Genomic DNA, 15,179 nt, shown 5'->3' with positions numbered 1-15,179 from the left:
ACCCAATTTCTCAATACACTGTAGTTATCAATTACTCTGTCTCTGAGTTCTACTAGGATCCTCCTGTGAGCATGCACGACAGGTGTGACTGTTTAGTCGATCTGTATGTGGTACTCTCCAGGTAAGTAACCCAGTCCATTAAAGAGATCATCATAGTCTTTAAGAAGGTCACTGTCTTTTACAACATGATGTACTCTCTTTACCAAGCTGAGTTTCACACAGGCATCTCCTCCAAGTATAGCCTGGACATCTTCAATGATTTCAAACTCGACTTTATACTTTTGGTCCTTATACTCACATTAGCTTTATTTTACCCTTTGTTCACGGAGCATCGTCAGTGAGTATATTTGATTTAATAACCCAAGACATAATTTTGGAGCAATATTATTTGTGTAATATTTGTTTTTTTGCTGTATTTATTTATTTAACTTACCTGTACCTAGCTTACTTACCTGTAGGCCTACCTAGCTTATTACTCACCTGTATTTTTGTTATGTGTTATTTCAGTTTTACTTTTTCTCCATTGAAATTACTTTCAATTGTTGTTTACCAAGTACAACACGTCGCCTGTTCATTGGAGGAATGAGTTTAGCTTGCTGTTTCATGCTTGATGAGAACAGTATAACGAAGCTTGACGACCACCGTTATATTGGACATAACTTTAATGCCTGCTCATTTATAACATACAGACCATGCTCTTGCAACTTACAACAACATCCATGTTATGCATATGTCAACTACAGGTACCTGCATGTCACAAACGTAACACATACAAATAGCTACATCTCAATCCCACTGGTAGTGAGTGAACTCAAAAGAAAGAGGAGTATCACTTTAAGTAAAATCTTGAATTCAGGACAATGTATTTTTACACTGTGCTCCTTAGTTGATTTAAGGATCTATATATTTCCTCAGTCATTGCAGGCAAGGAGTTCTGTTCAGTCATATAGTATCTCATGTAGGCTAACTTGATGCTATATAGCCAAAACTTTATAACATGGCTAACTGCTCTACTTAATGTCATCTTTTTGAGTTACAGTCTCAGTTAAAATTGACTGAATTCAAGGTAGTCATGAAAATGATCTTTATTCAAATGTTAAAAAAGCCTTCAACAAGATGTCCATATTTTATGAACTTTGTTAAAAGGCCTATACCCGATGATGACTCTCATTCAGCAGACTCAGCCTAAAAAAGAGGGGAAAAATAAATAAGACAAGTTCAAATTTATGAAATATACTATCCTATAATTTATTCATATTCATTTATTATCTTCATTTTGAGGTATGATATCATTTCAATACTATAAGGTAGGATACTGATTTACAATATCAAGAGTGCATAGCAATCTACTGGTTTCTCATTTCAAAACAATGTCCATACAAACAACCTATAAAAAATGTACCTTTCCATGATCACGGCTCTTGGCTCTCAGCTTGTTAACCTGGGACTCAGCGATGTCAGCACGCTCCTGAGCTTCCTCCATCTCATGCTGGACCTTCCTGAACCTGGACAAGTGAGTGTTAGCCTGCTCCTCCTGTGAAGGGCGAAGGGAGTAATATTCATATAGTTTAAAGACACATTTTATATGTATTGATTGAACTGTAGACGATTGTTCATGTCAATGGATTTCACTCACAGCCTCCTCAGCCTGTCTCTTGTAAGCCTTCACTTTGAGCTGCAGCTTATCCACCAGATCCTGAAGTCTGTGCACATTCTTCTTGTCCTCCTCAGTCTACACATATTAAATCTTATAAGAAATGAATAGTAGACAATTAAGAGATATTAAGGTAGATTTTATTAAAATAGGAAATACCTGATAGGTCAGCTCCTTCACCCTTCTTTCATATTTGCGGACCCCTTTAATAGCATCAGCCCCACGTCTTGCCTCAGACTCAACTTCAGCCTCGAGCTCACGCACCTGAAAAGTGATCATAAATGATACATTGGTACAAAGACCAAAGTCAATGGAAATAAACTTAAATTAATTTCACATATGTGGATGTGCAATGCACGTCCAGAAAATTATCTGTTGTAAGCGTGTATAAATAGTGCATACCCTTGACTCCAGTTTCTGGAGCTGCTTCTTGCCACCCTTCATGGCCAGGTTCTCAGCCTCATCCAGACGGTGCTGCAGGTCCTTGACTGTGACCTCCAGGTTCTTCTTCATCCTCTCCAGGTGAGCACTGGTGTCTTGCTCCTTCTTCAGCTCCTCAGCCATCATGGCAGCCTGAAATAATGAGAAGATTTTTAATTCAAATTTAAGTAATGATGGGCTCATTATATTGTTGGCATATGGCTGTATACACAATATTAAATTGTTCTTAAAATTGAAGCGTTAGAGATGTAAACTTACATCAGTGATAGCCTTTTTGGCTTTCTCCTCAGCATTTCTTGATTCCTGAACTGCATCGTCCACTTCACCCTGAACTTGCACAAGGTCAGACTCCAGCTTCTTCTTGGTATTCAGCAGGCTGGTATTCTGAATATTAAAAAGAGTAATATTTTTTATGTATAGAAAAACCTGGCATGTATATTATACTCATTCTGTATTAAGACATTTTCTTGTGAACTATTGAATATAAACCTGAGAGTGAAGCAGTCCAACACGTTCACTAGCATCAACCAACTCCTGCTCAGCCACTTTGCGTCCCCTCTCTGTCTGCTCCAGAGCGGCTCTGAGCTCCTCAATCTCAGCCACCATCAGGCCATTCCTGCGCTCCACCATGGCAACCTGCTCCTTCATGTCTTCCTGTCCTCTGACAGCATCATCAAGGTGCAGTTGGGCATCCTGGAAATATGTGGAAGAGTAGAAGACTGAACTTTTTTTTGCTCTTCAACATTTGTTTATTCATTGATCAGACAAAGCTCACCTTGAGCTGTCCCTGGACATTCCTCAGTTGTTTCTGGGACTCAGCAGCCTGCCTGTTAGCATGACTCAGCTGAATCTCCATCTCATTCAGATCTCCTTCCATCTTCTTCTTGACTCTCAGAGCATCATTCCTGCTCCTGACCTCAGCATCGAGAGTGCTCTGCATGGAGTCAATCACCCTCTGGCTGTTCCTCTTGATCTGCTCCATCTCCTCATCCTTTTCTGCCAGCTTCCTGTCTACTTCACCTTTGATCTGGTTAAGTTCAAGCTGAACACGGAGAATCTTGGCTTCCTCATGCTCTAGTGTGCCCTTTAGGAACAAAAGAAAAAATTCTAATTCACACATGCCACTAAAAATACATGCTATTATATTGTATGATATGAGTAGTCTAATACTGTAAGTTAGATTTTTACTTCTGCTTCCTCAAGTGCTGACTGAATTTCACTCTTCTCAGTCTCCACTGTCTTCTTGGCTTTCTCCAGCTCATGGATGCTCTTTCCAGTCTCACCAATCTGTTCAGTCAGGTCTGAGATCTCCTCTGTAGAACACCAAAGTCCAAAATCCATTGTAAAGAAGCTTAGACTATGCTGTTTACATTATATCAAGGAAGAACCCTTACAATCATTATATTTGCAATAAATATTGTGTGATTGACTAACGCTGCAGGTTCTTGTTCTCTCTCTTCATGGTCTCCAGATGATCCAGAGCCTCCTCATAAGAGTTCTTCATCTTGAATAGTTCAGTGCTGAGGGAGCGAGCCTCCTTCTGGGCTCCTTCCAGCTCTGCCTGGCCCTCCTCATATTTCTGTTTCCATTCTGCAAGGACCTAGAATTATATAGCAATAATTACAATAATTAATTACCAAGATAAATTTGTGTTTCATTCAAGCCAGTGTGGTTCTGATTTCCTGTTACCTTATCAAAGTTCCTCTGCTTCTTGTCAAGGTTGGCAGCCAAAGAATTAGCTCTCTCTACATCAATCATGAGGTCCTCCACCTCAGCCTGTAACCTCTGCTTGGTCTTCTCCAGAGAGGCACACTTTGAGTTCACAGCCTCAATGGACTCCTCAGCATCCTGCAGACGCAGGGCAAGCTTTTTCCTGTAGTGAAAATTTTCTTTACATTCAATTGCACATTGATAGCAAAATAAGTAGAATGTTTTCCAGAAAAGCAAACAATTGAATTGAAAACTAATTTAAATTGACTTACTTGGACTCCTCCAGCTCCTCAGTGCGCTGGATAGCATCAGTCTCATATTTGGTTCTCCACTGAGCCACTTCACTGTTGGCCTTGGACATTCCTCGCTGCAGCTCAGCTTTAGCCTCTTGCTCCTCCTCAAACTGCTCTCTGAGCAGATCACAGTCATGGCGGGCTGATTGAACACCATGGGCCAGGGCATTCTTGGCCTAATAAACATGGCAAGAGGCATTTTAATTGATCTATTATGTATACAAATATCAACATTTTCTCTAAATACAAAAAGTTTGTGGTGAAACATGTTGATTTAGTCATTAAGCGTGGCAGAATTTACTTTTAAATCAGATTTGTTATTTAGTGTAGTATGTTAAATTTAGATTCCAGAAATTTAGGTGGTGCTTAGTGAGGAAGGTGAAACAGGTGTGTTAGCAGGCTTAAGTCACGAAAGAAAAGATGGCAACAGCTACTTCGTGCACTGATTGGCCAAGTACGGAAATTAATAATGCATAGTATATTGACATGTAAACTTGTTATACCTTCACTTCCTCCTCAACATGTCTCTTCAACTCCTCAATCTGCTGAGTGTAAGCCTGTTTGCTCCTGGTCAGCTGGGAAACAAGAGCATCTTTCTCCTCAAGCTGGCGAGAAAACTCACCTGGAAGACAAATTATAAATGTGTCATTTATCAAAAAAATATGTTTTTTTGAATACTTGTTTTTTTTAAATCACAGGTGACTCACCATTCTCTGTCTGCAGTCTTGCTCTCTGTGCATTTATGTCATTCAGCTGGCGCACATTCTCATCATTTTTGGACTTAATCTCACTCAGCTGGTCCTCAAGAGTTCTGCACATCTTTTCCAAGTTGCCCTATAAAAAACAAAACACAATGTATTTAGAAATATTTACATGAACAAATCACATCTAAGTTGCGTTTTGGGGAAAATCAGTGCATACCTTTGTTTTAGCTACAGCTTCCATGTTGCTGGAAAGATCATCAATCTCCATCTTGTACTCGCTCTTCTCCTTCTCCAGCTTCTGCTTGACACGCTGGAGGTTGTCAACCTGCTCTCCCAGCTCTGCAACACTGTCTGCCTGCTTCTTGCGGAGAGCTGCTGCGGTAGCTTCATGCTGGAGGGTTGACTCTTCAAGGTCACGGCGCAGCTTCTGGAACTCAGCCTCACGCTTCTTGTTCATCTCAATCTGAGCGGCTGTTGCTCCACCAGCTTCCTCAAGCCTCTCACTGATCTCCTCAAGTTCCCTGGAGAGGTCAGCCCTCTGCTTCTCGACCTTAGCCCGAGCAGCCCGCTCAGCCTCGATTTCTTCTTCCAGCTCCTCAATACGTGCCTAGGTTTGATCAATAAGGCTTATTAACTGTAACTTAATGTAACAATTTTATTCACTGAGTATAATCATGTGAAATACTAACTTGGAGCTCCTTGATCTTCTTCTGAAGCTGAGCACCAAGAGACTGTTCATCCTCAATCTTGCTGAGCAACTGGCTGGTCTCAAACTCCTTCCTGGAATAGGAAAACAAGGCATTGCTGTTGTGTTGCATTATGGTAATAAATCAATGTAAGGACTAAAAATAAAAAAAGACAACTTACTTCTTGATTTTCTCCTCAGATTGCTGCTTGTCATTCTCCAGATCCATTATGGATTCCTGGGCCAGTTTCAGATCTCCCTCAAGCTTCCTCTTGGCTCTCTCAAGGTCCATACGGAGCTTCTTCTCTTGTTCCAGTGATCCCTCAAGCTTTTGAGATAATATTATAATGTTAATATAAAATAATGTTTGGTATTGTCAGTGTCAATTCTCACTAAAGTTAACAATACAAACACGTTATCAAAAGCAATGTTTTCTCACATCATCCACTTGTTGTTCCAGTTTAGTCTTGGCCTTGGTCAGAGTGTTGACTTTGTCCTCCTCTGCCTGGAGATCATCCAGTGTTTGCTGGTGAGCCTCTTGGAGGGCTTTCTTCTCCTTGGTCAACTTGGCAAGAGACTCATCTTGAGATGCCATCTCCTCTGTCAGGTTTTTCACCTGAAATATTGTGAAACGTTTAACATTTCCAAATACTTTTACATTTCTATATTTTTATGTAAAGTACAAACAGTACAAATAAATGAAACCTTGTTTTCTGTGGCATGTTTCTCCTTCTCCACTTTAGCCAAGGTGAGCTCCAAGTCATCAATATCTTTCTTCAGCTCAGAGCATTCATCCTCCAGCTTCCTCTTCTTGGCAGTCAGCTCAGCATTGATTTCCTCTTCATCTTCCAGTCTCTCAGTTGTCTCTTTGAGTTTAGCCTCAAGTTGGATCTTGCTCTTAATCAGACCTTCACACCTTTCTTCAGCATCTGAGAGGTTCTCAACTTCCTACAGTATATTTTGAACATACATATATGCATGAATATTGTCAAACTAACAGTAACATCTACATATCTGAAAATTTTAGCCACAATATTTAATTAGTGGCAGACTCACACTTGCTTTTGTATCCTACTTACCGCAGACACTTGCAATTGCAGGTCATTCTTTTCCTGCAGCAGGGAAACCATCTTCTCCTCCAGCTCCTTCTTCTTGGCCAGAGCAGTGGCCAGGTCTGTCTGCATCTTACCATAGTTCTCCTTCATCGCAGACAGCTCCTTCTCAGTCTCAGCACTCTTCAGAAGAGGCTTGATCTTGAAGTACAGATTCATCCATGGCCAGTTTTTCACATTCATGAATGAACGGATATTGTATTGAATGGTGAAGATAGCTTCCCTGGAAAATAATTACAAATAAAGTATAATTTTTCTGTAATGTTACTTAATGAAAACAGCTGTAATCTATGTCATAGTATATAACAGTTCAGTGTACTGTATGATAATCCTACCTCCTCTCCATCATCTTTACAAACTCTTTCCTCATGAGGTATCCTCTGCAGAGAGCTTGAGTCATGGTCACCAGCTCAGCCAGTTTTTCATCTCTCATCTCCTCCAGAGTACCCAGCAGACCAGCTTTGAAGAAGACCTGTTTGGTGGTTTAAAGGAACTCAGTGATCAGCACACATTAATATAAAAGGATGTATGTACATACCATATTTATTGACATTGTTTATAGAAATTAACCTTAGTGTGTCCAAACTTGTATTGAGTGCGATCCACATCAATAGAGCCTAGCAGCTTCTCTGAAGCTTTCTTGTTGTCAATGAACTGTCCCTCAGGGATGACGCTGGCATTCAATACTTTGTATCTACAAGAGAATATTGTGTTGTTACTCACAGTGAACCCACATCTTGGTGGGCTGTTTTTAACTCAACCGAAAATCAACTTGATTTGCTTTTATTAAATTATATCACCTCTGCTTGAAGTCACCATAGAGGATTCTGCTGGGGAAGCCCTTTCTGCAGATTCTGATGCCTTCCAGCACACCATTACACCTCAGCTGATGGATAACCAAGAAGTTCTCCATAAGACCTGAAAGTTCCAATATCATATTTAAAATGTTTTGTTTTCATCAGTGTGTCACATTCAGTGTGCAACATTAGGCCATGTGCTTCTTACCTGGGGTCTTTGATTCATTAGGAATGAGGCAACGGACAAAATGAGGGTGAGTGCTCCTCAAGTTGGTCATCAGCTTACCCAAGTTCTCCTGTGGATCAGCAACATAAGAAAAATGGTCAACGGTATTTCAAGATTTTGGTTGTAATAGTTTAAACAATACATACCCTGAAAAGCGCAGACACGGTCTGGAAGGAACCACCCTTCTTCTTTCCACCCTTTTTGCCACCACCACCACCACCAGCAGCCTCTGTTTTCACAAACATTAAATTGAATTAATAGCATTCAATAAATAACCTCGCTGTGCCACAAAATGGTCATCTGCTTTACATGAGGCCTGAACCTCCTAAGACATAGTTTCTTACCCATCACTACACCACATCACAACTCACTGCATGTTATATAACATCATTAATTGCTACAGATTAAGCTGCTACTAGCCAAAGTCAAGAGAGCAGTCTGGACCATGTTGTTCACTTGACACCACTGCTCTGTTGCTCAGAGTTTCTGATCATTCTGCTCAGGCTTATTTCTTACCTTCACCCCCACCATGTTTTGCATACAGGAAGCACAGAAGTTTGTTGGAGGACTTCTGATAGAGCTGGACAACCGAGTCATTCAGGGGGTCCTTGTTCTTGTCCAACCAGCCATTGATATTGTAGTCCACTGTACCAGCATAGTGAACCAGGGAGAAGTGAGCCTCAGGCGCACCCTTTTTAGGCTTTGGCTTCTCAAAGGCCTTGGTCTTGCCAAGATGTTGATCATGCAGCTTGTTCTTGAAAGTTGTGTCAGAGGCCTTGGGGAACATGCACTCCTCTTCAAGGATGGAGAAAATGCCCATTGGCTGACGGAAAAAAAAATCACAATAAAAATTAAACAGTAGGAGCAAACATTTGCACATGATTCAATAAATCACTTTGTCTTGATTGACTGACCTTCTCAATAAGCTCAATGCAGGCAGCCAAGTCCATACCAAAGTCAATGAACTCCCATTCAATGCCTTCTTTCTTGTACTCCTCTTGCTCCAGGACAAACATGTGGTGGTTGAAGAACTGTTGCAGTTTCTCATTGGTGAAGTTGATGCAGAGTTGCTCCAAGCTGTTGAACTGTAATCATGATGATATAACCTGTCATATAAAAACACTGTTGATATGATGCAACTCAAACATTCTTCAGATCACTCACATCAAAGATCTCAAATCCAGCGATATCCAACACTCCAATGAAGAACTGTCTTGGCTGCTTTGTGTCCAGCATCTCATTGATACGGATGACCATCCACAAGAACATTTTCTCATAGACAGACTTACAAAGAGCACTGACAGCATTGTTGACCTAGAAATAAATATTTTATAATGATCATTTTTCAGAATCATATTTTCATGTAAAAATGGAAATATTGCCATTTTAATTTTCAATTATCAATTATTATCTTACCTGTGGCACAGTCTGACCTTTGGTGACCATCTCATTTCCGACTTTAACTCTGGGGTAGCACAGAGCTTTCAACATATCAGCTGAGTTCAGGCCCAGGAGGTAGGCGATTTTATCAGCCACTGATGGAAAAACAAACTGTTAGCCATCTGTGAACTAGGATATGTGTAGCATTGTACATTATACTGAAATCCTTGGTATATTCATTTCAAGATATCATTATCCGAGTTACCCTCAGTGCCATCAGGTTCAGCCTGCTCCTCACGCTGCTTCTGCTTGAATTTCATGTTACCATGATGCATCACAGCACCAGTCAGCTTGTAGATGCCCTGCTTCTCCTCAGCAGTGAAGCCCAAAATGTCAATAGCAGTCTACATTGTACATGAAGAAGAGTTATTGTTATTTGAAACTACTTCTTGGTTTCATTAAGCATGCAAGATATACTTAGCTAAAATGTTTTCTTACATCTGTTGCAATGAACTCCTCCACATCATCAATGCTCTTCACAGTCACTTCACCCTGACTGATCATATGGTAGTCATAGGGGTTGGTGGTGATCAGAAGAGCCTCTATAGGAGCACAGTAAAATACACATCATTGCTTGGTCTTGTCTCTGGCATTATTTAAGTTTCAGTGTCAAATTCACAAAGTAACATACCCAGGAGCGCTGGTTGGTGGCCAGTCATCAGCTGATAGAAGATGTGGTAGCTCCTCTCAGCAGACAGCTGGAAGGTTACACGGGACTTCTCCAGCAGATCTACGAAAAACAAAAACAAATCAAGGTCAGATTACAGTATATTGCATACATAATATCATACAATGGAAAATAATTATGTATTAAACCTTCTCAAACCAAGAGTCATACTTAAGTGTAAATACAAACAAAGGTCCCTGCACGAAATGCAAAAATTACTTACATGTTTCAATATCAGCTGAGGACAGTTTGCCAGTGGTTCCAAAGTGAATTCTGATGAATTTACCCTGGACATATCATATTTACATTCACAGGATTCTTAACATTAGCAAGATATGCAGCCCAGTAGGATTCTTTGAAGTATATTTTTGACCCGTTTATCACTTACAAAACGAGAGGAGTTGTCATTCCTCACAGTCTTGGCATTACCATAGGCCTCCAGCAGAGGGTTGGCTGCAATGATTTGATCTTCCAGTGAACCCTACATAGAATGATTACTAAGCTATATAAAAAAACAACAATCAACTGTGACAAAATTTCATTAGCAGACAACCAATTTTACCTGTATCTTGCTAGTCTCTGCTTTTTTACCTCCAGTCACTGCAATTGTTGCAAAGTACTGGATGACGCGCTTGGTATTGACAGTCTTTCCTGCACCGGACTCTCCACTTGGAGAAATGAAAGATACCTTGAGTGTTTTTGTTTTTGTCCATATCTGTAAATGTCCTCTATAGTTATTCAGTTAATTGTATATTACTCACGTAATCAGGATAGACTGGTTCTCACGATCTGAAATGAACAAATGCTCAATACAATACAAATGCAAATAGGTACAAATAGTTATATTTTATGTAATATCTGCTGCATCTCGTTTTGTGTATCATAAAAATATATTACCAGTGAGCATGAACTGATAGGCATTGTCAGAGATGGAGAAGATGTGGGGTGGTGCCTCAATCCTCTTTTTGCCTCTGTATGCTCCCACAACCTGAGAATCGTACACAGGAAGCCACTTGTAGGGATTCACGACGACGCAGAAAAGGCCGGAGTAGGTCTGAAAAGGGAAGAGAATTCACTCTAAACTTCATTAAACACATTGCCTCTCCATTTGAATATTTAAACTTAAGTTTCATCTAATGACTGTAGAAAAAAGAAAACAATACTGTTAAAAGTTTGTTTATGTAAGTAAAGTTTGTCTATTAACACATAGATCAGAGTTTTTATTCACTCTGATTTATGTTTAAGTTAAACACTCACGTAGATCATCCATGATGCAAAACGCTCTTTGAGGTTATACAACACAGCAGGCTCGTTGAGGTGGGTCATCATGGCCATGTCCTCAATTTTATCATACTTTGGAGGGTTCATGGGATGGATTTCATCCTCCTTCACAGTGATAGTCTGAATGGGAAGTGAAGTAAAAAATACACATTTTATCAGGAGAATGTTTTAAATTATATTTAGGGCATGAATATCATCCTCTTTCACTGTCATGGTCTCATGACAATTGGTGTAAAAAGTCTATCAAGGTTTTAAAAGGACTGTATTTCAAGTGTTCCAAATAAAGTATTCATTCACCTACCTGTCCTGCAAGTGTCTCAACAGTGGCTTTGCCACCCTCCCTTTTGGTGAGTTTACCCTTGACATACATTTCATCAGGAACAGTCACAAAGAAGGCAGATTTGGCATCAAATGGAGCTGCCTGAGCTTCAATCCTCTCCTTCTCTGGCTTACGGAGGTAAATGGATGCTGGGCCATAGGCCTCCATCTCTGCGTCTGTGCTCATGATGGCACTTTAGTGGGGACTGAAAACAGGAATTTGAGTTATGTTCAATATATTTAATTTTGATATAGTTTAAATGATTTGCATGTAGTGTCTGTATATTATGTTATGGATCTTGTGTTGTTTCTGACATCTTACCTCAGTTTATCCGAAGTGAGCAGCACAGTATTTGTTGTTGTGTAAGGATACTATAAAAGAAAGACAAGGATGGTTATTGCACAGCACTCAAAAATTAGAATATTTCCTACTGCCTTGTGCTTATATCAGTAAACATTATTCACACTAAATACATTTAAGCCAATGATGAAAACTTTAATGGGTCCATAAATGTTTACAGTTACTTCTGTTATATGAGTACCTACACCACTATGATGACGATTATTGTAGTCTCTCTAGATATTTCAAAATATTTTGATTGTTAAAAGACTAATCTTATTCACATTTTTGCTACTGAACCTCTCTAAACCAGCTATTAAGAGCAGTTGACAAAAAATGCCTCTTGCCCCACATTAAAATGAAACATCTTTGATTAATGATATTATCCCCCCAGTTTGACACTGACAACATGACAACAAAATGTGACATTCATGTTTAATTTCATTTGAAGTCAAAGCAAGTAAGATGAGCATAAGCAAATGGAAAGCACTAACCTGCGTGAGATGCCTGTCAGTTCTCAGGAGAGCCTGAAGCTGCTGCTTTTATACAGGCTGGTACTGCTTGGTCAGCAGCAGTCTACCACCCGATTTGGTCATGTATTCCTCTCATCATGAGACCCAACTGTTGACATTAGATGATAATAAGTGACAATAAGTCATTGCTGAACTGTAAAAATAGCATTAAATCAAAATTCTACATTCAACAATTAGGCAAAAATCTGAATTTGGTAAAACTAAAAGTGAAAAGAAGGAGGAAAATAACAATGACAAATACATATTTATATCATCTCTTAAAGAGTTGACTGCCAATTTTGAACCCATAAAGGCTCGGTGAGTTGTACTCTAAATGTCATTGGTATTGAGTGTCAGAGCTTGACTATATTTCAGGTATTTGAAATACAATAAAATTTACTTTCAGGGCCATAGTATTGATTACAATGATATTGTAACTTTAAAACCCTAACAGTATGACATTAGAAATATCATGCTACATGATTTATAGAGATAAATTCAACTTAGCAATAATTTTTCTCATAAAACTTGTCATGATGATTTTTAAAGTAAGTCTGTCCCAAAAAACAGATTTTCTGGAATATACACTTTTATATACGTTATATAATATATACGTTTTTGAACCACTAAATAGCTTCAATAAATAATTTACTCCATTAAGTTAAGGTTATGAATTACTTGTATTTAATCATTTTATATTATGAGGTGGTCTCTACTAATCCTTGCAATACCGAGCCAGGAATGGAACATCATTTTGGAGGAGCATCCAAGTGGCGCTGGTATAAAGTTGCAAGACAGTGGCACATCTCATATTCCTCCAATAAAATTGCATGTAAGGCATTTTCCATGAAGTTCAAATGATATTACACCTTTCCCTTAGAAGGTCCAGAGAAACATTTGCCAACCCGGGTGAGATAAGGCCTATATTAAGTTGCACTCAGATATCAAAGATCTTTATTTAATTCTAAGGATGTTGTTGCTATTATGGAAAGCCAATGTCCTTGAAAAGCTATGTGACTTTGGTTTTGTGACATTACTGGTATTGGCTCAGAAATAAAATTACATTCATAACCCTAAAAATAATTGACAGCTGTTCAAGTGCCTCTCAATAATGTTGATATAAACACAATTAAAATTTAAACATTGTTTTTACATTTATAACTTTGCAACCTTTTAACTTTAAAACTGATTTTACAACCATTTAAACTTCATATTACATTTTAGCATCTTTTACTCACATAAATACAGTTATCTCTGTTTTGAAGTAGGTACTGCGTGAACATGAAATTTAAGTGAATATCGGAACAATTAAATTATGGCATTCTTTACTGTGTCTCAAGCCTCAAATGTTTCCCTTTGCTTTTAAAATATTTACATGAGACATGCATACTTAACCCTGATTTGCACTGGCAATTTTTCATATTATTCTTAGGAAATGTTGAATTCCAGACAGCCTGATTAATATTTATATTTGTTTGGCATTTTGACATCTGCTGGTGAGAGAAAGAAAGAAAGAACGAAAAGTGCACATTTTGTTTGTTCAACTGAAAATGCAAAGTTTGCATACTTTTAAAATATTTTTATTTCAATGTTTTGGTCCTCTTAATGCAGTTTTGTTGCTGTGACAACATGGAATGTACAATTTCATATTGATGAATTATTTGTTTCTTAACCCCTTTGTCCTCTCATTCCACATTTTTAAATATGAGATATGTTTGTAATATTAGTCAGTTATGCATGCATCTTATATTGAAGGAACAGAAATTACAATTCCAGATTAGAAATTGATGGCATTCATGACATCACTCACATTTTGTTGCCCTCACAGTGCTGTGCGGCAGGCCAATGGTTGTAGCAAATTGCTACATGAAGAGTGCACACCTCATACACCTGTGGTCTGTATGCAAAGAGTTTTCCAGCATATATGAGTATGTGGTTTTGAAACACTTTCAGGTCCTATGGTGTGCTGTATATAGACAGACATTGCATCAGTTACTGCCATAACAAACAGGTATACATTAAATAAGTTAATGAATTTGTCCTGTAAAAATCTTATCTTACTTAAAGATGATAAATGTCTTAACATCCTTGAGCCAGCGTTTATCCAGGACGATCGCTGCCAGAACCAGGTGTCCTAGAGAACAAAGAAATTGGGCACACCGTGGGAGTAAATGATTCACTCAGTACTCAAAGACTGACTGTAGTTATCAAAAACTATAATATGTAGCCTGTCACCTTACCTTACTTTGCACCATCCATGACTTATCTCTGCTGCCCTCATCAAGTGAACCATGGTTTCAGCTGCCAAAAAAATCACTAGTGCTTGCTCCTTACTGTACATAGTGAAGAACACCATGCCACCAGATCAAAGGGGAATAGATCACAGATTACATTACAGGCTGAAAACTATTTTCAAGAAGAGAAATGTCAGATTTCAAAGAATTACTAATTGCATTATTGTGCTAAGTGCTAGTGTACTGGAAGGTGTGAATAATTCTTTGAATTAGGGCTGGGCAGTATATCAATATTATATCGATATTGTGATATGAGAGTGGATAACGTCTTAGAATTTGGATATCGTAATATTGTGATACAGCATAAGTGTTTCTTTTCCTGGTTTTAAAGGTTGCATTACAGTAAAATGATGTCATTTTCTGAACTTACCAAACTGTTCCAGATGCTCTATTATTAACCTTTACCCACTTTGTCATTATATCCAAAGTAGTGATGATTATCTATCAAAAATCTCATTGTGTAAATATTTTGTGACAGTACCAATAGTCATCCCTACAATATTGTTGCAATATCGACACTGAGGTATTTGGTCAAATATATCGTGATATTTATAGTTTATCTGTATCATCCAGCCTTACTGTACCTCAGCTTTACTTTCATTTTCATGTTTACAATTATGCACCATTATTAAGCGTTTCTTTAATGTTTACTTTTGCACCTTAATGTGAAGAGATCATTGTTAAGTGTTTAATTTTCATTCAGAC

The 15,179-nt window shown here is 38.6% G+C and overlaps 1 pseudogene; it reads right to left on the bottom strand.

The window, feature by feature from the left end:
• Positions 1 to 11,515, bottom strand: part of LOC128379514 (myosin heavy chain, fast skeletal muscle-like) — a 72,660-nt pseudogene extending 61,145 nt beyond the window's left edge.
• Positions 11,516 to 15,179: the final 3,664 nt, after the last annotated feature.

Source organism: Scomber japonicus, chromosome 18, assembly GCF_027409825.1.
Source record: "Scomber japonicus isolate fScoJap1 chromosome 18, fScoJap1.pri, whole genome shotgun sequence".
NCBI classification, from domain to species: Eukaryota; Metazoa; Chordata; class Actinopteri; order Scombriformes; family Scombridae; genus Scomber; species Scomber japonicus.
Note: the sequence above shows the minus strand (reverse complement) of the source record. Positions and strands in the feature narration are given on the sequence as shown.